The 23,016-nt window shown below is 39.4% G+C and overlaps 1 protein-coding gene and 1 long non-coding RNA gene across 9 annotated transcripts in view; one reads left to right on the top strand and one right to left on the bottom strand.

Annotated features, from left to right (window-relative positions):
• The window catches only part of CDK14 (cyclin dependent kinase 14), a 233,697-nt gene that overhangs the window by 17,120 nt on the left and 193,561 nt on the right, over positions 1–23,016 (bottom strand). The gene's annotated exons all lie outside the window — the stretch shown is intronic.
• LOC307200051 overlaps positions 1–23,016 on the top strand; it is a 162,419-nt gene that overhangs the window by 119,097 nt on the left and 20,306 nt on the right. Inside the window, exons 6-7 of one of the 4 annotated variants that reach the window (XR_013832299.1) lie at positions 289–368; positions 2,778–7,569. The exons of 1 other annotated variant lie outside the window; for it this stretch is intronic. This is a non-coding gene — a long non-coding RNA (uncharacterized lncRNA). Of the gene's footprint in view, positions 1–288; positions 7,570–23,016 lie in introns of those variants that run through there. 2 more of the 4 variants (XR_013832297.1, XR_013832298.1) reach the window with 2 other exon arrangements.

Raw genomic sequence — 23,016 nt, 5'->3', positions numbered from 1 at the left:
ATCTGTGGTTTTGTTGCGGCTGTTGGAATCAAGCTGCACAGGGATCACTGATGAGTGATCGCAAAAATGCTCTTCTTTTGTCCCTCAAACAGCAGGGATCAAATAACTGTTTCTCAGCTGCTGTTCTTTTAAACTAAAACATCTTCACTCTATGTATATCTATGGCAGGTTGGTATCTGTTTCCTCACAAATGTTTTGTTTTGTTTTGAGACCACCAACCTCGGATCACTAGGTGGTTTTGAGACTAGAAAAGTTCCGTCTTTTCCCCCCTTTTCTTTTCTTTTAAAGACTTGACTCCTTTAGGTATCTAAGAATTTGTGTTCATTGGCCCCATTCTGTTTGTCTTCCATAAAGACTGTGCCCCAAATGTAAGTAATTTAGAAATATCAAAAGAGAATCATTAGCTAGCTTCAGGTAAACAAACTATGGTTTCATATTCCTTGAGTCTCACAAATTCTACTGAGAAGTGTAGGACTTCTGGGTGTTTAGTGTAGTGAATGCCTTTTAAAAAGGTGCACTGAGCCATAAGTATGGTAAGTTTTTTGGGGTTTTTTTTGGGGGGGGGTTTGCTTGCATTGTTTAATAAATGATTGTGTCAATAACTTCTGCAAGAGGTTATGCAGTGCTACAATAGGTCCTCTATCACGGTTCTCATATTTCTGCTTGTACAACAGGCTTTTGCACAAGTGGGAAAGCTTCTTACTTTTGAGGAATGCTCTAGGGAAGGGGGGGGCATCAAACCTGGGGACCAGATGCAGCCCTCCAGGTCTCTCTATATGACTCTTGGAATTCTCCCTAGGCTACATCCCATCCCTGAGTATCTTTGCCTTGAATTCTGATAATGCCTCTTGCTCATCCGGATGGAGGCTACAGAGGGGTTTGTTAGTGTGTGTGAAAGCTTGCCTACTGTACAAAAGCAAAAATTATATTAATTGGCTGGTTCACTTTGACCTCTGACCTCACACAAAGCTGGCATGTGGTCCTTGAAAGTTTGGCCAAAAAGGAGTACAGCCCCATGCTGAAAACTGTTATCCACCCATGATCTACGGGAAAACGTTAAACAGATTTGCTGTTAAGTGGGAGATGCCATCTATATACAGATTTTGTATCCAAAGATTCCTTCTATTTGCAGGTTTGTATTCAACCTGCAAAAGTAATGAAGACAAATGGAAGAGATTTGGCATTTATCTTCTTAAGTCATATTTAATAATGTTTTTGAAAATCTACACAAAGCAATGCATTCGTATTTAATTAATACCACACCTTCCTTCTACAACAAAACTCAAAGACAGCATACATAGGGTTCCCACATGATCACCCATATAGAAGTACTGACCAGACCAGCTTAAATCCAAAAGATTTGACATATTGTGCATTGAGATAGTGCAGTAGCAATATCTCAGAATCAGTTTTGGTTTACAGAACCTTCATATGTGTAAAACTGAAGGATTTATGGGTCAATTATGTGTTTATCAGACATACTTAGTGGATATTATAGTTCTGTTTTAATTCCTGCCATTCTGTTTTTTGTTTGTTGCCTTTATTTTAATGCTTTCTATTATATATTTTATTGTTTGCTGACATTTTCTAAATCTGCAGCTTCAAGCCACCTTTGAATACTTGGGTAAAGAGAATAACAAATATTTAAACAAACAAATATTTTAAAGCAAACAGGCAAAAAACATTCAGAAATATCAAGAAAGGGCTCATAATGAAAGTTCAGGGTAAGAAAAGGTTAGAGTTCAATTAATAAATATAGTACTTGACGTTAGGCAGGTACAAGCAGCTCTGGACAAGACCACCAGCTGACCATAAATAGTCTTTTTCTGCCTCCCCTCTCCAGGGGCTATAGGAGACCAATGAAACCATGACAGCCAAACTAGTATAATTACTTAATCAAAGCTGTTTAAATAAACACAAGTCAGCAGAAAAGTTTAATTTAGTGACTGAATTGGGAGACACGTGGCTTTCTAAAGAATGAAACACCCATGGCCCATGCTTTATAGCTGCTAGTGTCCAAAAGGATTACAGAAAACTGTAACAGCAGAGGTATGTAGTTTAGTTTTGAAACCTGTCCATTTTCACCAATCTAACCCCACTAAAGTCGTCTCCAAAGCTTTGCAAAAAGGAGTCTCCAAGGATCTGAATTACTTGAGATAAAACAGTGTGATAAGTTAGAGAGAAATGCTGGGGCCTGCGATAATTATGATCTCAAAACAATTCACATTATACTCTCAGTGCAGATTTGCTTTGCAATCTATTGATAAATATATGCTATAATAAGCATAGTTTAAGTTTTCAATGCTTTAGTTCAGGGGTAGGCAAAGAGAAATTTGAGTTTTCCGGTTTTTAATACTATCAGGAAAGAACAGCCTTGATTATAGGATCCTCTTGCATACAGACAAGTGACAACTTGCATACGGGCAGTAAGGAAAGGTGCTTTCTAGAACTTCCAGTTCATACCTTGGTTTCAAACACATTTCTCACTTGTAAGTCAACTCCCATTGAAAATGGAATTAGCTCACTACTTTTTTAGAGTACAGAACAAAGTTTTATCATCAGAATTGAGGTACATACCTTATGCTAGGGGAATGTATTTCTGAGGTAAAACTAATAGGAGAACAGTCTTCCTAAGTTAGGTAACTCAGTGCCCTCTTATTTTAAGACAGAGGAACCTGGCTGGGGGACAGAAGTTGCCTGAGTGTTTTGTTGGGGTTTTCTTCTAATGTCACAGGGCTTGCTTAGCAGTTCTCTCAACGTTTTGCCTTCTGCTACAGGGATGATATGGAAATTGTGGAACATCACTTCCCTGGGGGTCATTTGCAAATTGTTCATCTAACGACCAGGAGAAGGAACTATCCCATTTTAAATATTTCTAAGTATTGATTGAAATTTGAGATTTGGAAGAATGTGATCAGCAGCTATCTCTCATTGTGGTCTTGAATCAACTTATGCCCTGTAGAAAGGTTTGTACCCATAGAGTTAAATATAGGATGAATTTGGTCAAGTGGAAGTTACTTCAGTGTAACTCTACAGCTGGGATTTCATACATTCAAGCATCAAGGTCCTTTGATAAGAAATGTTGCCACAGCAGCTTATAAAAGGGGCGGGGCAATCAGTAAAGGAACAGAGCAGCAGGCTGACTTCTCAAGTATCTAGGATGCAGTAAACTTATACAAATGTAAAGCATGAAAGAAAAATTTAAGAAGTAAATAAAAAGCACCATATAATTCCTTAAGGAGTGCATTTTTGTGGGAAAGAATGCATTGATTACTATTACCTCATATTGCTGTCTTCCTTTTTAGTAAATGCAGTGATATGATTCTAAAGTAAATTTTGAAGTGGGAAGTGAGAAGACAACAGGAATTCCTTATGAATAGGAATTATAAGGCAACAACAGAATAAAAGCAAAAATGTTACCTAGTTCCACAAAATTAAGGAAAATGTATCAGCTATGATGAATTTAATGCACAGCAGGAGAAAGATTACCGTATTGGCCCAAATATAAGCCACATCTTTAGAATTCAAGAGGGGGAAAGAAAAAAAGACAATACCTGAATATAAGCCACTCTCTAAAAATTCCGCAGGCACTCACACCTGTTCCGTTTATGTCTGTTTCAGCAGAGATATCGTAAAAGCCAATTTTTGTAAGGTCGCTTTTTACGTTCGGAATTTGGGGAAAAAATGAGGCCTATACAGTGGTACCTCGGGTTACAGACACTTCAGGTTACAGACTCCGCTAACCCAGAAATAGTACCTTGGGTTAAGAACTTTGCTTCAGGATGAAAACAGAAATTGTGCGGCGGTGGCAGGAGGCCCCATTAGCTAAAGTGGTACCTCAGGTTAAGAACGGACCAAATTAAGTTCTTAACCCGAGGTACCACTGTATTCAGGCCAATACGGTATATGAAAAGACTGTACAATTTAGTCTATATTACTTAAAGACAGATCTGTATATGAAGTGTTTGAATAATAAGTGCTAATGAAATGCATAGAGAAACCTTGGAACTAAAAACTGCAAAACAACTTAATTAACCACTATGACACCTTTTTTGACACAGATAGAAATAGCCTATTACTTCAACTATCCTCTATGTTTAATTTAATAGTAGATGCCAGTTGCATCATCCAGTTATATTACAGTATATAATTCAGGAATTGGAAGGATGGATGATTTAAGTTTGTGAAATCCTTTCAAACATTGCAAATAAACAATATTTCTCTTGGATTTAAATGACAAAAGCAGATAACTAACTGAAATCTTCCCAGATACGGATTTTTCAGCTGAAAACACCATGTGCTTTTAAAGAGGTGGTGGTAGAGGAAATAAGACTAAAGAATACAAAGAAAGGCTGGAAACACTGGAAATTTGAAACCTGGTAGCAGGTCTGAGGCTGAGAGATATGTTCCGAATCAGCAAATTTTGCCTAAAATGGGAAGGCTGAGTCACAATACCTCCAGAGAGCATGTCTGTATTCAGCCTGAGAAAAGCTGAACTATGGAATTCCCTGCCACAATGAAATTTAGCAATGAATCTAACAATTTCTCAAGAATTATTAACTGTCAATATAAAAGGATATCAGTAATTAGCAACTGATTACGCCAATTTCCTCCTATATATATTACTGGCTCTACCCCTCCACCACCATATTATGATTCATGGGCCTCAGAAATGTTTAGCCCTGTCAAGCAAGCCTGGTGCTTAGAAAGTTTGAGAGGCCCTTGACTATCAAGCTATTTGGGTAATTAAAAGGACTGCCTTTTTCTTTTCAATTATAAAGCTATATCAGTAGAGGAGTACATGCATGCATTTGGTTACGCCAGGTTCTATCATGGATCATTACCTCAACCTATTACCACAAAGTATGTAGAAACAGCTTTTTTATATTTCATGCCTATTTTGAAAGACAAGCTATTCCAGAACAGCTGTGCAAGGGTTAAGTATGTACACAGCGAAATGGGAGGAAGAATGTTGTAATTTTGGTGGGGATTTATGAATTGCTTAGGCCAGTCAGCATCTTGTGCACAACAGACTCTGTCTAAATCTATTCCATACCTGCTGGGCAGAGACAATTCCCCTCACACTTGGAACCTTGAAGTCCTTTAAGCAGTCTGTTCTGTAACCTTGGCAGCTGGGCCTTACACAATCCTTCATCTTTTGCAACTGGGCTTCACTAAATGAAACTATGGCAGCTTGTTAGCCAACAACTGAGCATGAAATCACTACACTGCAGACCCCTGTTCTGCGAGTCAATCATTTTTTTCTCCCATTACACATTTGTATGCTAAGGTCAAGGAAAGGAACCAAAAATGGAAGGTACGGAATAAAATGAATACAAAAGATTGTGAAAGGCAGGGAAATCTATTTGAAGATGTAGATTTAATGCTGTATTAGGAAGTTTGTTAATGGATTAAAAATACATTTGAAAGCGGTTAAAGATGTAAAAGGGCTTATTGTTCAACACTGTATTTGAAGCATTCTAATTCTTGTACAATCAGTCGAGAAGAATTACATATGAGTTACTAGTGTATTCAGCATCCTAAAATCTGAATATGTTATTATGAAAAACATGTATTACTGGGTAAACTTCAGAAGGTCAAACTACATGTTATATTAAACATGTTCTTTTAAGCACATGCTTGCAATTAGTTACCTCCCCGCCCAACTCTGCACTGATTTCCCACTGAAGGTTGCCTCTGATGCCATCTTCCTTCCCCAGTAAAGATGGATGGCCACTACTGGACTAAAATTTACTAAGATCTCAGGCTTATTGTGAATTGCTGCTGTTTGAAACACTATTTTACTGTTTTGTTTTTTTAAGCTTGTGACTACTTTGGGATCTCTACTGATGAAGGGTGTTTTAGAAGTAAAATTGATCAATATCCGCTGCAAAGAGTGGCAAGAGAGGATATGGGCAGGAAAAAAATGGGATAACATCGCTCGTCTCCCTCAACGCTCTAGATGCAATTGGTAGCCCCCAGTGGATGGCTTTTTGTATTAGTAGCTGAAACACCAACTGAAGAGAAGGCAACTACGGTAGCTTGTCAGAAAGGGCAAGCTAACAGTGCTTTTGTAAATTAATATATGTTTTTAAAAATCCAAAGAATCGGGCCATTCCAGGATCATGGGAAGTCACACCCGAATGCAAACCTATTGATAGTTATGTTCTCCAGCTCTAGGGTCCCAAGGTTTGATGCAGGCGCAAGGGATTTTTGCATGAGTCTGAAGTACAGCAGGCAGAGGGCACTGGTCTGTTAAACAGGTAAGGGCAGAAATCCCTTACCTGTATTTATATCAGCTCTGGGCAGTCCAGGTGATCCATGCTGCCTGTCAATTGCAGGGACTAATGTTACAAATCTCATTCCTTTCTGTGTATGTACAAGGCTGTGCAGGAGAAACAGACACAGGCAGCTCACAGAGCAAGACTCAGCCCTAGACCTTGAGGTTCTTGCTTCTTAACACAAACACCTCTATAAACATGCATCAACATTCAAATTCTGCAGAGAAGTAACACTAAAGTTTGAGGTGGGATAATTCACAGACAATATCTGAAAGGCATAGTCTATTGCTCGGTGTGCAGCAGAGCATTCCAGGTTTGGGAGTTCAAAAGAAAAAATATGTCGTGAAGTGGGATAGATTAATTTTATTCATAGCTATTGGCTACTTGCATGAGAAATATGCAGCCTGTCCCGAGTTTCAAGGAGCAAGTGCCTATAGCAACCATGTTCATAGTAATATACATCCAGCATAGGTGGTCAGACTTAACCTACATTCATGCAAGGACTGCATGGGGGGCAGGGAGAACCCTTAGATGCATGCAAGGCTACATTTCAGAGAAGAACTGAGCTTTACGACAGACATATTTTAAACTGCTGTGCTTGCAAATGAAGCAGACAGGCCCTAACATGATCAAGAACACCACATGCTCCATGTCCCAATTTCACATTCTTTTTGTAGCAACCATGCAACAATATTTCTTAGGGCCCTAATAAGCTTGAATTCTGAAGTAAATTTGATGGGGGGATTCAATGTTGAAATATACTATAAATTTACTTGCTTGGACCCTTTTTAGTATTTAAAAATCACTACACAAACATATATATGGTTCAGTTTTAGAAAACATCTACCTGGTATTATGCTGTTTCCAACAGAGGGTGATATACTGAATACTGATACCGAAGCAACCCATAGCAAAGTCAAACAAGATATCACACACAAATGAAATGATGCAACCATGAGTTAAGGAATGGAGGGAGATCGAAAAGGCAACTGCGGTGCAGGGCGAGGAGGTGGGTCTGCTTTAAGCCAGGTGAGGGGACCTCAGTGAAGACTCCTTCAGTGAGGACTTTAGAAGTCCCTATCAGCTCCACCCTTCTGAATCCCTGCTTCCACACCTGCCTATAATTGGCCAATTTTGCAGACAGGCCAATGTGAATTCCCAAAGCCAATGGGAGACGTTGTTATGTCTTCTGTTGGCTGTTGGAGCCTGGCAAGGAGAGGCTAGGTGATGGCGGCATGGATATGCCGGGCTGTAACTGCCATGCCACTTTTAGGTAAGGTCAACACAATTAATTCTGGACATAAGTACAAAATAAAGAATGGGATGGAATGAAATTCCAGTGAAAACAATGTAGTGTATATATAACATAGAGGGGGGGGAAGGTAGTTAGCACCCCAAAGTAATGGGCCATCCACCCAATAATACATTTAAAAGGATCTGCTTAAAGGAAGACTAGGGGAATGGTCATTCTGTCTACTAATGTCACTGTTAACCATTCTGTGCAAGAGCAACAGGACCCTGCTGGAAACGTATACACTCCATTTTCTCTTTTGGGTTAAAGCCAAATGTTGCCAAATCCAGAGAGATGGCATCAGAAACCCAGGCTGCTTCCCACCATTTCAGAGCAAAAATAATGACAAAGCTGTCCTACACAATTAGCCATTCTCGCCCTCTCTCATGCTTCTCTGATTGAATTAGCTACATACTTGTATGGTTCAGCAGTTCTCCCTCTTAATTTCAATCCAGCAGTGTTTTTGCTTAAGGATGGCATAGTATCAGTCAAGCAGGTATTAATCAACACAAACTACAAATGAAACCAGTGACCCTGTTCGCATGCAATGCTAAGCCAAACCATGGCTTACAGTTCATGGTTTGCCAAACTTGTTTCAGATGACAGGGCCAAGCCAAACTGTGGTTTAGCTCACTGCAGCACAGCAGCAGCAGGACCAGACAAGAAGCAAAGCAGTTGTGGTTTCCTCTCCAGAACCCACATGCTTACACTAAGTCAAGGTCTGGCTTAGCATTATGCGCAAACTGAGCTAGTGTCAGTACTATTAGAAGGATAAAAACTGGTGGAAGGATATTTCTTCTTTATGATAGCTATACATCTACAGAGCCTCCCCGCCCCCATATAAGAAAATAGGGTTTCTTTAAGATGCAAGGTTACTGAGAACTTACCAAGAAAAAATGCTACATCTGCTCTTTTCTCCCTGTTTAAGTGTTCAATATAATTACAGCAAAGGGCTTGTCTTTTTTGGTATCCAGGGGGAAAAACAATCTTTACAAAAATAGAAAATTACATTAGAAAAAAGCCTCTGGGTATCTAATACTGATTAGAGTATCAACCCCTCTATCCCAGCTGAACATTTCTATTTACTGTACTTGGCTTTTCTCTTTCCAGTGATTTTGCTTCACATAATATAGAAATGTAACAAGCTGCTCATGATACCTGCTCATGATCAACTAATATAGCACTATAGGAAAGTTGTGAGGGCTCCGATCCAGATCAGAACTACAGCATGAGGGTGTTCAACCTATCTCCCTCTCGCATCCTTCTCCTGATGCAAGTCTGTCAGAGACATGATCTTCCCCTTTAGGAAAACCTATGTGTACCTTAAAAAGGTTACACAGGACCAGTAACACCACACATACCTTGATAGGTCGTTGAAGCTCAGACATCACAAACAAGACTTGGAGATGGGACAACCTTCCAATCAGGCTGCCTGACACGTTTAGAAGCAGATATTTAAATTTTCCTCACTAGACCAAGGCTGCAATCAAATGCCATTACACACTGCTTGGAGGCCTAGAGGAATAGTCAGTCAGTCAGTCACTAGAGGAATATAGATTTGCTGCACCAAAATTACAGCTCCAATATCCTGTGCCTAGAAGTTTACATAATGCTATAGTCCTGTCATTTGAGCTTGTGTGGGCCAGAATACTGAAGAACTACTTCCAATGGGCAAGAACCATCATAGGTGATGCATTCACTACACCAGGTTATCAGAATGCTCACTGGCATGAAGGGTAGTATTGGGTCAGGAAGAAGCATTACTTCCCATCTTCTTGCCTTCCAGCTTGGAGGATCCGGTGAAGTGTTAGCACACAAAGGAATGGATACCTGTATGATTGTCAGGAACTGCTCCTGAAAAGCAGTGTCACTCTAGCGTCTCAGGGACAAATTTTCCAGACTGATCTTTCCCAGGCTGGTCATTGGCTACTAATGGGCAAGACAGAATATAAGAGGATTTCCTGACTCAGTGGTGATTTAGTCAAGCAACAAGTCCTATCTAAGCTCTAGTGTGACTTCTGTTTCTTGCCTTGTTCTTTATGACTCTGGGCTTGTCCACTGGCCCTGCCTTTTGGTTTGCCTCCCAATCCAGACTGCTTCTTGATGCCAACTCCTGTCATATTCTACCAGTTCTGCCTTCTGGTTTGCCATCTTTTCAAATTGTTCTTCAGCCCTAACTCTCAGGTCTGGGCTCCTAACTCACTCTAGCCTGATTCCCACAGCCTAGCATGGACAGTGATTCACAAACTGTTCATATAACCAACTACTTGCACACTTACAGGTGTTGGGCACATCTACACATTCTGTTGCTGACTTTTAAGGTAGAAATATGGTTCCTCCCCCCCATGGTATCAAACCTCATCTTGACATAATAGGACATGAATAGTAAGTTTCTTAATAATAGCTTTATTGTACTGTTTTTCAAAAAAACACACAATAAAATAAGTTTTCAAAAATGAAGTTGTGTATCTGTGGGTAGCAAATGGAACTGCATATCTGGAGAGGTAGTGAGTTTTGCTTTTCTTATAAACTGGCAAGGCATCAATACTTTTAGCACGTTTGCTTTAAAATGAATCATTGCCTGGTATGCCTATGTAAAGAGTCACTATTCCTGTCCTTCATTGCCACTAAAAACAGTCATTATTTTTTTTCATCTTAAAGTCTAGCTTCTGAACAAGTGTAGGATTTTTGCTTAAATGATGCCAAGTTAAAAAAAATACCAGTTGCAACTACAATTTTAAAATAATGACCTCTTACTATTTTGTCAGGGGAAAGCTTAAATAAATATTTTGTATGTTTGTTTTTTAATTACTCCTTTCTGAGCTTTCACCATGTATACATAATCAACATTTGGAAAATTTAACTGCAGCTGGAAAAGGATGTTGTAATTCTTGAAAGTAAATTAAATAAAAATAAAAATAAAGAAACACAAGAAAGAATAAAGCCTTCATAGAGAGTTTCAGCAATTATATCTCCACAGCTACAGTATAACCCAAAACTTTGAAGCAGCTTTGATTGCTGAACCATGGTTGAAGGGAATAATTCGGCTTTCACTAAGAAAACAAGCACATTCATTCTTACCACAATGGAGAGAGGCAGTTTTAATTAAACCTTATCAAAAGATGAATAAAGAATAAACTCAATAACCATTCCACAGGACTCTATTTTCATCTGTTTAGCTGAAGCTTGCCATGTTCCTGCAATAATTAACCACTGTCCGAGGAATGCTGGAGTTGTGTTAATGTTGGTAAAGATTTAATTAGTTCAATTATCTAGAGAGTATTCAAGGCTCAGCACAGCACTAATTTCTTCAGGCTTTATACATACCTCAAATCAAAATATATAAAACTGAAATGTAAGTGAACAAAAGAAGCCCCCTATTTCACTTTAACTATTGAAACACTGCATATTTAATCGTTTTATTACCATATCTTTCAAAAGACTCAACCTAATGCACGTGAACTATTTATCATCATCTTGGACACTGAAAAAGTAAGGTTTTGACTGGTTAAGTACAAAAATGGGAAAATATAGGAGAGGCTGTGGCTCCTCTGCCATTTTCTCCTCTTGTCGCTTACATATTTTACTTCTTTCATAGAAAATGAAGCATTTAGAAAGCATTGAAAGCACAGTGACACAGACAACTGTTTCAATCTGTCAGACAGCATGGACAGACAGTAGGGATCATGTCAGAAAATAGAATGGCCCCCAGCGGTTTGACCTTCCTGGTGGGAAAGAGAACACAGTGGTGTGCTTGACAAGCTCAGCAACAAAAGAAGTATATTTAGTCCCCCCATATTCTGACATGCTTCTCACAGTAAAAATGTGCTTAGGGATGAGGGGAAAGTTCATCTCATCTAGCAAGGGATAATTTCTAAACAGTGATTAACACCACCATCCAATACATGCCTACTCAGAAGGTAGTCCCACTGAATTCTATGGAACTTATTCCAGGTAAATATGTCTAGGTTTCTAGCCCTGCACAAAAAATAATAATGAAGAAAACCTCAACAGTTTTTAAGGATTATTCAAACCATAGATGCTAGAGTCTAACTACTTTTTCAAACATTTAATATAACTTCATGCACAAGCTTTCTCCAAACCATTAAAACAGATGTTTCAAGTTGGGTCATTTTGGCATGCCATCCCATCCCCCTTGAGAACCAACTATTTTGTATCTGTCTTCTGAATACTAGCTTTAAAGGCATGTGCTGATTTACAAGAGGGCATTCTCTTTATTGCTGGGGTATATAGAAAACAATTTTGTAGAACCCCCTCTGAAAATTCAGGCAACACAGATCAAACATTATTTGGGTTTTTATTGACATTCTCATTAGATTTATGAAGCCTATTTCCTGACACAAGATCCCTACTGAATCGATATATTTTATCCATGTAATGGAGCAACCAGTTTGTAGCCATATTTTTTAACTACTCTCTGCAAAAAAACTAATCTATATTAAATGTACTTACTAGCTGCTGGAAACAAACACAGATGTTTAACATCTCCCCAAATGTATGTTGTATTTGTTATTACGCTGACTTATGTATTAAGCATTATTACATAAATATAAATGTTTATTAAATCCACATAAATACTAGATAACAGCTTAATAATGTGTTTAATGCTAGTACCAAACAAACAAGTTTTAAAATCTTAGTTACAGTATAGTTTATGGAGAGAGGGAGTGCTTTGTGTCCAGTTCAAGGGAAGTAATAGCCCTGCTCTATTCTGCCTTGGTCAGACCACAACTAGAGTACTGTGTCCAGTTCAATTTAAGAAGGATATTAACAAGCTGGAACATAGGCAGAGAGGGTGGCCAAGGTGATAAAGGGTCTGGAAACCAAGCATATGATAGCAATCTTCAAATATTTAAATGGCTGTCACATGGGAAAGATAGAGCAAGCTCCGGAGGGTAGAATCCAAACCCAATGGATTCAAGAAAGGAGATTCTGACTAAGCATCAGGAATAACTTTCTGACACTAAGAACTGTGGAATGACCTCCCTTGGAAGGTGGTGACTTTCCTTTATTGGAGGTTTTTAAGCAGAGACTGAATGGTCACTTATAATGGATGCTTTAGTTGAGATTCAAGCATTGCAGGGGGTTGGACTAGATGGACTTTGGGGTCCCTTCCAACCCTAAAATTCTATGATTTTATGATATGCAAGAAGTACAGTCTTTGCTTACAGGTATCTCTACATACATACACTTCTTGCATTTCAAGCCTTTTTTTTGTCTCACTGTTTGCAATATTGCCTTCATTCAAGGATAATACAAAGTATCTGATGGAGAGGGCCACAGACTATAAAAATTTAGACCATTAAGACTATTTGCAGTTTTTGTGGTACATGTGGGGGAAGGATCTGAGTTATATTTCATTATAATATGAAGAATAAGGGTTATTTGTCCAATCTGGTATCCAAAATATTAAAAGTGTATCGTTAATTTAAGAATCACAGCAAGCAACTGAACCATGTCTTCACAGCTAAAATTTTGGAGCCAGGCACTCTAGTTGCAATGCAGTTAAACTTTAAAAAATATGTTTTTCTCACATGCATTTCTCACACAGAGAGATTAATTTTAGTTTGCCGATTTTTGCCCAAAGCTACAAACTATAAAACATATTAAGTACAGACTTCTATAGCAGATATATGATACAGGATGTGGTTTCTGCTTTCTTTTTCCAGTCTTTCAAATATTTTGGGTTGTTTGAGTTTGACTGATGAGAATGAGGGTGTTTTGCATACATAGTAAAAAAGAACTTGTTTCAGCTTTGGAGTGCAAGTCATTTTTACCATACAAAACCCCTGTTTTTGTGCAAGCAGAAGGGAATACTTTGAGCCTTTTGAATATAGGAGACCTTAAAGCAGACAATAGTATGTAAACAATCTGCAAATATATAACTTTGCTAGGACAACCTCAAGGCTGAGAGCAAAGCTTTCAGAAAGACCCCTTCATCAGATTTCCTTCTACTCTTCATTCCGAACAAAGCCCTGGCTGACAATACAGAAATCTCCTTCTTTCTTAGGATTAAACCCCTTTGCAGGAAAAGTATGCAAATGCTGTACGTGTTTCCCTTGTCTGAGGCTACTCTAAACCAGATATCTTTTCACTGTCTGTTTTATTCAGGCAGACCATCCTACTGGCTGACAGGGAGACCAGCCTTCCAATTCAATATGTTTCACAGTACTGACAGTTGGATCCTGGGGCCTGCCATGGACTTTAAAAAGAGCTCATTTAGTCATAATTAACTATTCCTTGCATATTTTCTAAGGTATGGTAATTGTGGTAATAGCCAACAAGTGAAGCATTCATTCCAGTTTTCTTTTAATTTTCTTTTCCACAGCATTTTTTTTTAAGCTCCTTTCCCCTTTTTTCTTATTATTGGCCTCCTCCTTGGTAACCTTCAGAGAAACTAGACAGAAAGAGGTACGTAGAGGAGGGGGGAGGAGGGGGGGGAAAGGTTGCTTTAAAAAAAGCAGAGATTGCTGAATTTTACCCATTATATAATTGTTTTGTATCAGAGAGTGGAGAATATGAACAGGATACAACTGGTATTAATATTCAAAGGATTGGCAAGCCAACCTGTCTGCATAGTTGGGGAATAAGTTGTATCTAACTTACTACATATTTATATGATAAATGCATTTGTTCTTATCCATCTGCTCTTACTGCCCAAATCCCAAAATTAGTTGGAAATTATATGAGTTCAGGCCAGGCCATTTCAAACACATTTCTTGTGTTTGAACAGATCAACATATCCACAGAGTGCAGGGGTGTTTATTTATTTTTCTTTTATTGTGCAGATACAAAACCCCCCTCAGATTTATTTATTTTTAATCCTCACAAACATATAATTAAAGATTGGTTCTAAAGAGGGAATAAAATCTTCAGTGATGTTGCAAGCTGGAGTATATATTGGAGAATGTTAGAAGCATTTTCTCCTGAAAAATAAAATTCAATTCTTGGATGTCTAAGATCTGCCAAAAAAAAGGGAACTTCCTCTCTACCTATTCTGCTACTACATTTTCATTTCTTCCCAAATGCACTAGGCATTTTCAATGTAACAGTAAATGGCATACCACAGCATTAGAAGCTCACCATCTAGATTCCATTAAGATGAAAAATAGATGGTAAAAGTGTAGCATTTGTAACAGTCAAAGCTGAATGAAATATCATCATTAGAAGAAACACTCATTCATATGACAGCTTTGTGTGCTGTTGATTGACCCCTTCAATGCTAAAACCAAAGGTTTGAAAATCATGGCAGAAAAAGCAAGTGTATATTTCCAAGGGTTGGGAAACTGTTCTGGCCTGATGGCGAAGTTTTGTCTTTGTCAACCTTCTGGGCACCACATGCCAGTGATGGGTGTGGCCAAGGCAAAAGTGGGTGTGGTCACTCCATATAGATACAGAGACAAATACCTTCCCACAGCATTTAGGCTTGAAAAAATGCATTTTAGATTTTTTTCAAGCACTGTTCAGTGGTTCCGCTCCTATACTTCCAGGGCCACTTCCATAAAGTAGTCATGGGAGGTTTCTGTTCAGCACCATGGAAATTATCTTGTGGTATCCCCACAGGATGATCTTGTCACCCATGCTATTTAACATTCATATGAAGTCTCTGGAAGCTGTCACCAGGAGATTTGGAGTCAAATGTCATCAATATGCAGATGACATCCACCTCTATGATTCTGTTCCATCTGACTCTGGAGAGACAGTTGAGGTGTGAGATCAGTGCTTGGAGGCAGTGATGGGACGGATGTGGGCCAATAAACTGAAGATGAATCCTTAAAAGACAGAGATGTTACGTGTCTCAGGTTCTCATGTTGGGAGGTGGGCAAGAGCCTTCCCTGAATGAGGTTGTACTTTCCTGACTTTCCTGTGTACCTTGTTTCTGCAATCTAGTAGAACAATTTTATTTCCTTGGTAGACAGAATGATACTGCAGCCCTGAAAATGTCTCCTGATTCTAAACAGCAACCCATCACCAATAGTACTTTTTTCAAAGTGTCTTCAGCAGTGAGTTGCTGTTTGTTCCTCCCTATGAGTTTTTGGATTACCGCTTGCTGCCCTCAGCCCATGAGTCTTCAGGGCGAGCCTCTTTCCTTCTCCTGATGCAGACCAGTAAACTGCAGAAACAAACTGCACAGGAGTGGTTGAATGCAAATTGGCTTAGAAATAATTAAAGCCACTTCCCAACACAATCAAGGTTGCTTATTATTAACAGTAAGTATCAGCACTGTTTAGATTTCCTCCCCGCCTTCCCTTTCTTAAAGGTCAGAAGGATGAATCACAGATTCTATACTGAAGTAAAAAAAGGGGGGGACGACCCTAAAAATGATAAAATTGAAGATGTCAAGGTAAGCACTTTTGGTGGGGCTAGACCATTTTAATAAAATAAAGTAATTACTTCCTACACTGCCACCTTCGCACCTTGGGTTGCACTAGTCTCTACCTGCCTTGTAAGCTTTTGAAGAAGTCTGATGGTTCTCTAAACTCTATATCCACTCACTTAAGCCTTGGTATTTCTAACTGGCTAGAATGTTTTGCTCTGATATATTCTAACTGTACAATTTAATTTTCAACCATCATTAAATATATTCATAGGCTAAACACTCACAGTTCTAATTTACATCCTGGAACAAAACCCATGTCTACTCACAATGAAATTTTATATACAGTGTATGTGCTATTTAGGAGGGTACAGGATCACATAACAAAGCTCAACAAGATGCTGGACAAAGACCTGGAACAAAAAATAGAAACATTATGCCCAAATCCTATATAGCAAACTAATCTATTTCTAAACTGAGGAAGAATAAAAGTACAGCTTTCACAAAGGAAGGTGTGGCCACCAAGCTTTGAGGAATCAAGCCTGAGGGCAGTGATTGTACAGAGAAAAGTGCATCAGTCACCAAGTCCTAAAGAAGTTTCACTTTGAAAGTTACTGCCAAGGTTGGCAGAGGTTGCCTGTGGGGTCTTGCCCAAATCCTACACAGAAGGAACACAATGTGTCCCTCACCAGAGATAGTGCCCCTCCCCTAACACGTCTCAACGCCTTCCACATGTGCCGTGTCATGAAGATTTTGGGTATCACATGGGAGGACAGAGTCTCAAACAAAGACACGCCCACATTCCCAGCATGTTTGCACTCCTGTCTCAGCAACATCTACGCTGGCTTGGTCATGTCCACAGATTGGAAGATGGCAGGATCCCCAAGGATGTGGGGAGCACCAGGCCCATTGCCAGACTGACGCTGCATTACAAAGGTGTCTGCAAAGGTGACATGAAGGTTGGCAAAATCAACCCTGCCATGTGGGAACACTTTGCAGATGAATGCAGTACCTGGAGACACAGTCAGGTCATGCATCCATAGCAGTGACCAGCTGACGAATGACCAGTGGGAGAAATCCAGAGAGAAGAAACACCAAGGTGCATCTGCAGCAGCACAACTGGATGCCTTCATCTGCCCCAGCTGCAACAAAGCACGTCTCTCCCATATTGGTCTCTACAGCCACAGCAGGTGCTACAACCTTCTGACAGTTTAACTTCACCCCCAAAGGCGCACTCCTTCATTGTTTCCCGAGGCAGACGGATGTCAGCAACATATTATATCTACACCATGTCATCTTTACTTGCAGCTACATGCTGGCTATAGCAGCGTGGCACCATAAGGGAAATATGTCTGTAGAAATCAAATTACCTTAAGAGGTAAAATGAACTCTGCTGTTCTCTGTAGTGTGTGGTGTCATTTTCTTTTGCATCTTCCTACATTTGGCATCACTTATTGTCAAACACCACAGTATGCTCAAGAGAAAGCTGTGTCTATTGATCAGTGTCTCCAAACACTAATGAAGTCCTGAACCATCATAAATTAATTTGCTGCCAAGTTCTCACTCACAGTTGTTAATGCCCTATAAAGCAGTCTTGTAAATAAGTCCACATAAGTTAATAGCCTGCAATATTTTTTGCTAGTCTGCTGGGGACTGCCACTTGTTCTCTGTGCCGGCTACTGAGTAAACATGGAATACTTACTTACTTATCAAACCTTTATTAGGCATTATGTTGGTAAAACCGTAAAAGGAAAATAACATATAAAAGCCTTGAGATATATATAAAAAGGCAGGAGTTGGCTACATACAAATATAAATATATACATATAGAATCAGTGGTTTTCCTTGTTAACCTGCTCCTTGGAGGACTGCTGCCAAAAACTCGGCTACCCCCGCCGTTACCCTTTGGTCAGCGTCGGATAGGTAGAGTCCCACACATTCAGCTTGCTGGGGTTCCAGACCACCCGAAAGGGGGGACAGCACGCGTTGACGGAGCGTACTGTACAATGGGCAATGAAAGAGGATATGCTCTACAGTGTCCGGGACATTCATAGAACATCTGCAGAATCTCTTGCTTCTGGGAATGTTTTGATATCTTCCCCAGACAAATGCTGAGGGAAAAACATTCAAACGGGCCAGCATAAAAGCCCTACGTTGGGCTGGGATTATTAATTTAGAGACGTAATTGGCTCTGCAATCTAAGATATTTAAATCGTAGAATCTGGGGGAGCAAATTTTGTTTACAGCTGCCATAATATTTTGTCTCTCGACATCCTTTAGTCTAGTTAGGATATTATGGAGAATATATTGCTCATTAGAATTGTACAGGAGCTCCAGCTCGATGCCTAAAGATTCAATTTTTTTTCCAAGGTGCTGATACCATCTTGATTTATAAGGGTCTTTGAGCAAATCAGCGAGCAGACTTGATGGAGGGCAGCGAAAATGGCAGCGTAACCAATACTTTATTGAGGTGGACCATGCCCAGTATTCCATTGTGTGTATGCCTATTTCTGCACACATTGTTTCATATTTGATCATAAGAGGGAGTCCAAGAATACGTCTCAAAAAGCTGGAGTGAATCTTTTTTATATCACTGTTATATGCTTGGACCCATAGCGGGATACCATAGAATATCTGGGATTGCACTTTTGCTTGAAATATCTGATTGGCCGCAGGAATAAATTGATTACCTTTCTGATAATAAAAACGGGCAACTGCTGATGAGATGCACTTTGCCTGTTTTATGGCATTTGTGCGATGGGTTGCCCACCCTAAGTTGCTCTGGAATAAGATTCCCAGATATCTATGGATTTTCACTTGTTGGATTTCTTGCCCTCTTATTTTCCATTTCTCTAATTTCCAACCATTCGAGAAGACCAAAATTTTTGTCTTCTCATAATTTATAGAGAGTTTGTTACATTCGCAGTAAAGGATCAGTGAAGATATAAGACGTTTCAGACCCAAGCTCGTTAGTGATAGTAAGACAGCATCGTCTGCGTATAATAAGAGAGGAACTGGTTTCTGATTGAGTTTAGGGGCATGTGATTCTATTTTTTGAAGGTAATCTGGCAAGTCTGATAAAAATAAATTAAATAGAAAGGGGGCAAGAATACACCCTTGTTTTACCCCTTTCGAGTTTGGGATGTCTGAGGAGAGGTGACCTTTGGTGTTAAGTTTGACTTGACAGGTATTGGAAGAATGTAGATTTTGCATTAGAATCAATAAGCGCTGATCAATTTTTAATTCTGTGAGTTTCCTCCACAACTTTGGGCGGTCAATTGAGTCGAATGCACCACGAAAATCTACAAAAGCAGCGTATATCTTAGATTGCCTTTGGGATCTGTATTTTTCAACCAGATGCATAAGTGTAAGACAGTGGTCTAGAGTAGAGCAACCTTTGGAGAAACCTATTTGTTCTTTCCCTGGTAAATTTAGATTTTTCATCCAGGTAAGAAGTTTAGATAAGAGGTGCTTAGCGTAGATTTTCCCTATCACTGATAGTAGGCTTATCGGTCTATAATTCCTTGGTTCTTTTGGGTCGCCATTTTTAAAGATTGGAATAATTATTGATCTTAACCATATCTCAGGTATGGTCCCATATTTATCTATAAGAGTAAACAATTGAGCTAAGGGTTCTGCCCACCAATCTATATAGGTCTTAAATAGTTCTATTGGTAGACCGTCTGGCCCAGGAGATTTCCCCGATTTGAAGTTTTTAACTATCTCTCTAATTTCCTCTTCCTCTACCCTTGGCCACTCCTGGAGTTTATTAATTTTATTTTTAATGGTTTCATTTCCTTTAGGTTCACCGTGTAGATTGTTAAATACAGATGTAAAGTATTGGGACCATTTGGATTCTGCAATTGGTGGCAGAGTTAGTTGATTTTCGGCTTTCAGTCCTCCGTACACTAGGCTCCAGAACGCTTTGTTGTTTTTACTCTGAATTGAGTCGAATAATTGTAGCCATTTTTGGGTTGCGTATTTCTGTTTCTTTTCGGCCAGAATATAATGGTATTTTCTTTTTTCATCAAGATAAGAGGGCTCTAGTTTAGTGCGATTATTTTTAAATGTTTGGCGCAGTTTTCTTTTTAGCTGGAAACATTCATCATCAAACCAAGGGCTAGCGCTATATTTAAGTTCCCAAACTTTAGGTGGAGTACTAAGCTCTACAAGCATTTGGAAGATTTCATTATAAATTTTAGGAATATCACAGTAGGAATTAGTGGTCTTTAAGTTGAATAATACTTGTTTTCTCAGGTTAGCTGTAAGTTTATGCCCCACTTCTGCACTCATTTCCTGGGACCATTTTAATTGGGTCATTTGTTTGTATTGAGAAGGTTCTATGATATTATGCTTAGTTATTTTGGTTTCGTCCTTTAAGCTAATAGACAGCAATAATGGCTGATGATCGCTTTCAGTGCGCGTTCCAATTTTGAGGTCCATGATCGAATTTATAATATTATAAGGGACAAGAATATAGTCGATGACACTGCATCCTCGGGGGGAGAAGTATGTAAACTCCCCGCTTCTATCGCCATTTGTTGAACCGTTCACAATCTGCAAATTAAAGTTGTTACATAATTCAAGTAGGCGTAAGCCTTCGTTGTTAACAACCCTGTCTCTGGAGAATCGTCCTATTTTCAGGGCATGTGCGATATCATTATCAGTATTCCAATTTAGTTTGCTACATAGTTGTTCATTGTTGGTTCCCACTCTGGCATTAAAATCACCTGCTATTATCAGTGAGGCATTTGAGTATTTATCGGACAGATTTTCTATATAAAAGGTTAGTTGTATATAAAAGGTTAGTTTTTTTTTTTTTTTTTTTTAAACATGGAATACTCTCATCCTCCTCTGCAATTCAGCTCACCAAATGAAACTACTTGTCTGTGTTCAATTTGTTTCTACCTATGGCATCCAGGACTGTGCTTAATATGTACAAGGTTGCTATTAAGAAAGTTCTAGATCAGAAATTCTGCAAGGTGATACAGCTCACTGGTACAGCATATGTTTTCATGCAGGAAGTCTCAGGTCCAATTCAACCTCCAGTTAAAAGCAATTTGGACAGCAAGGCTGAGAAAGACTTTCCTCTCCCTCAGACTCCAGAAAGCTGCTGCCAGTCTGAGTAGAAATACTGGACTAAGTATTGATCTAAGTTGTATAAACTTCATATGTGCCTAAAATGGAGGTAGTACTCATCTCTCACAGACCATCTGTTTTGTTAGAATTGAGGGGGTAGACTACATGAATCAGTCCCCACTCCAATCTGTTCTATCAGCTCTTTCACTGTGCTGGGATTGAGGAACAGAGCACAGGAAAGGGTGACCAGGGATGGAGGCCAAACCATGACTCCTTCTCTGTGGCAGTATTCATCAGAATACTTCACTTTTAGTCAGCTCAAGTGACAAGCCAACTGCAAGTTTGCTTGTCTCCCATGTTGTATATAAACTTCAGTTATAGTTTATAAAATTCACCCAATCCTAATCCTATTTTAGTCAGTGACAATACTGTGTTGTCTGGAATAAGAGGGCCTGAAACCTACATTGCATGTACTATATATTATCTTCCTGCTATTCAATATTATGCACAAATATTTTTTTCCACACCAATTATCTTATGTACCTATCAGGGAATAAGTAGAATTTATTTTAGAGTTCAACTAAAGTAGGCTTAACTCAATAGGGAACCTGAGGTCTAGTCCAAGTGCTCTCTATTTGGCCCCAGGGACACACCTGAGGCACACTCCACCTCCTCCCCAGACCTGCTCTATCCCCTCCTCGAGTGTTTTGCCTGACTAGAATGTGTCCTTGAAGTGTGATGTCATCTTTTGCTTGCCTGAATGGAGAGATGTGTCCGTATAAACCTATAATTTTGCATGGTTGAATGGTGTCTACTGTACAATGGTAAGAATCACGTCTACTGGTCTGCCTATGGCCATGTTCAACATTGCTATGTGGCCCCCAGAAGGTTCTTTGCAAGATAAAATATTCTCAGAAAATCTTAGAGACCACTGTGCTTGTGCATGAGTAAGAATAACTTATGAGCTGCTTGTATTACAAGATGGGGGAAGGTTAAATTGAATTGTCTGTTCCAAACCCTAAATTTTGGGGGGAAATGGTAGTTTGAAGTCATTCAAATAACATTGCATTGTAAACTAGGAATGGTGTTCTGATCTCATGCAGTCTGCCTACCCACTGAAAATAAACATGAGCTGCTTTATAATTCAGTCTGTGTTGGAGACGGGGTTTTTCGCCTTCCAGCAGAAGCTAAATGGGGTGTGTGTAGAGAGAAAATCACATCCAGAAATCCCGCCCCGCTTTATAATGAATGCAACTCATATATACAAGCTTCTGCTGAATTGCTACAATTGCAGAGATAAACCATTTGAGAGTATGTCAGGTTTAATTAATACAACATGACCTGATCATTTGCACAGTTAGGAAGAAAGAAGTTTGCATTCTTTAAATCCAGAGCTCAACCTAGAGATTATGCTAAGTTGCTTCATTCACAGTCCACACTCCTCCGCACATGTCAGATGGGCAGCATTTGTCCCCTCTAGTGATAAACAAATTATACATGAAATCAATTCCACTTCACAATAATTCTCCCTATTGGGCATTATCTTTCCTCCTCTGCTCCCTCCAGTTAAGCGTGCATCCTGTAACTTGCTAATGAGCTGGGGGCTCTCTGTTCCAGGTGGCACCCCCTGCCTCGAAGTCATGACATTTCCCATTTCGAATGCTGCTGGCATTTTTCAGCAGCTCCTGCTAACTAGCCTTTTTGACCTGCGCTAAGAGGAACTCATCTCATTGAATCCTCTAACCTGCCAATCATTCCAGCAAATGATCTTCACAGTCACTCCCAAGGCAGGAGGAAAAAAAAGAAAGAAACAGAAAGAAAGGAAAAGCCAGCGAGAGAATGAGGGAGTAGGCAAGCAAGCTGCCTCTGCAGCTACCTAATGAGAATATTTTAAGTCTCAGAGGCAGCAGAAACATTGAAAAACTGGTGGGAAAATTAGGATAGAACTGAATGCCTGGCCCTGTAATTACTGATTTCTCTCCATCTTGAGATCATGTCAAGAGCAGCACCTTTGAGCTTTGTTTTTT

Source organism: Podarcis cretensis, assembly GCF_951804945.1.
Source record: "Podarcis cretensis genome assembly, chromosome: 12".
NCBI lineage: Eukaryota > Metazoa > Chordata > Lepidosauria > Squamata > Lacertidae > Podarcis > Podarcis cretensis.
This window is presented reverse-complemented; position numbering and strand designations above follow the sequence as displayed.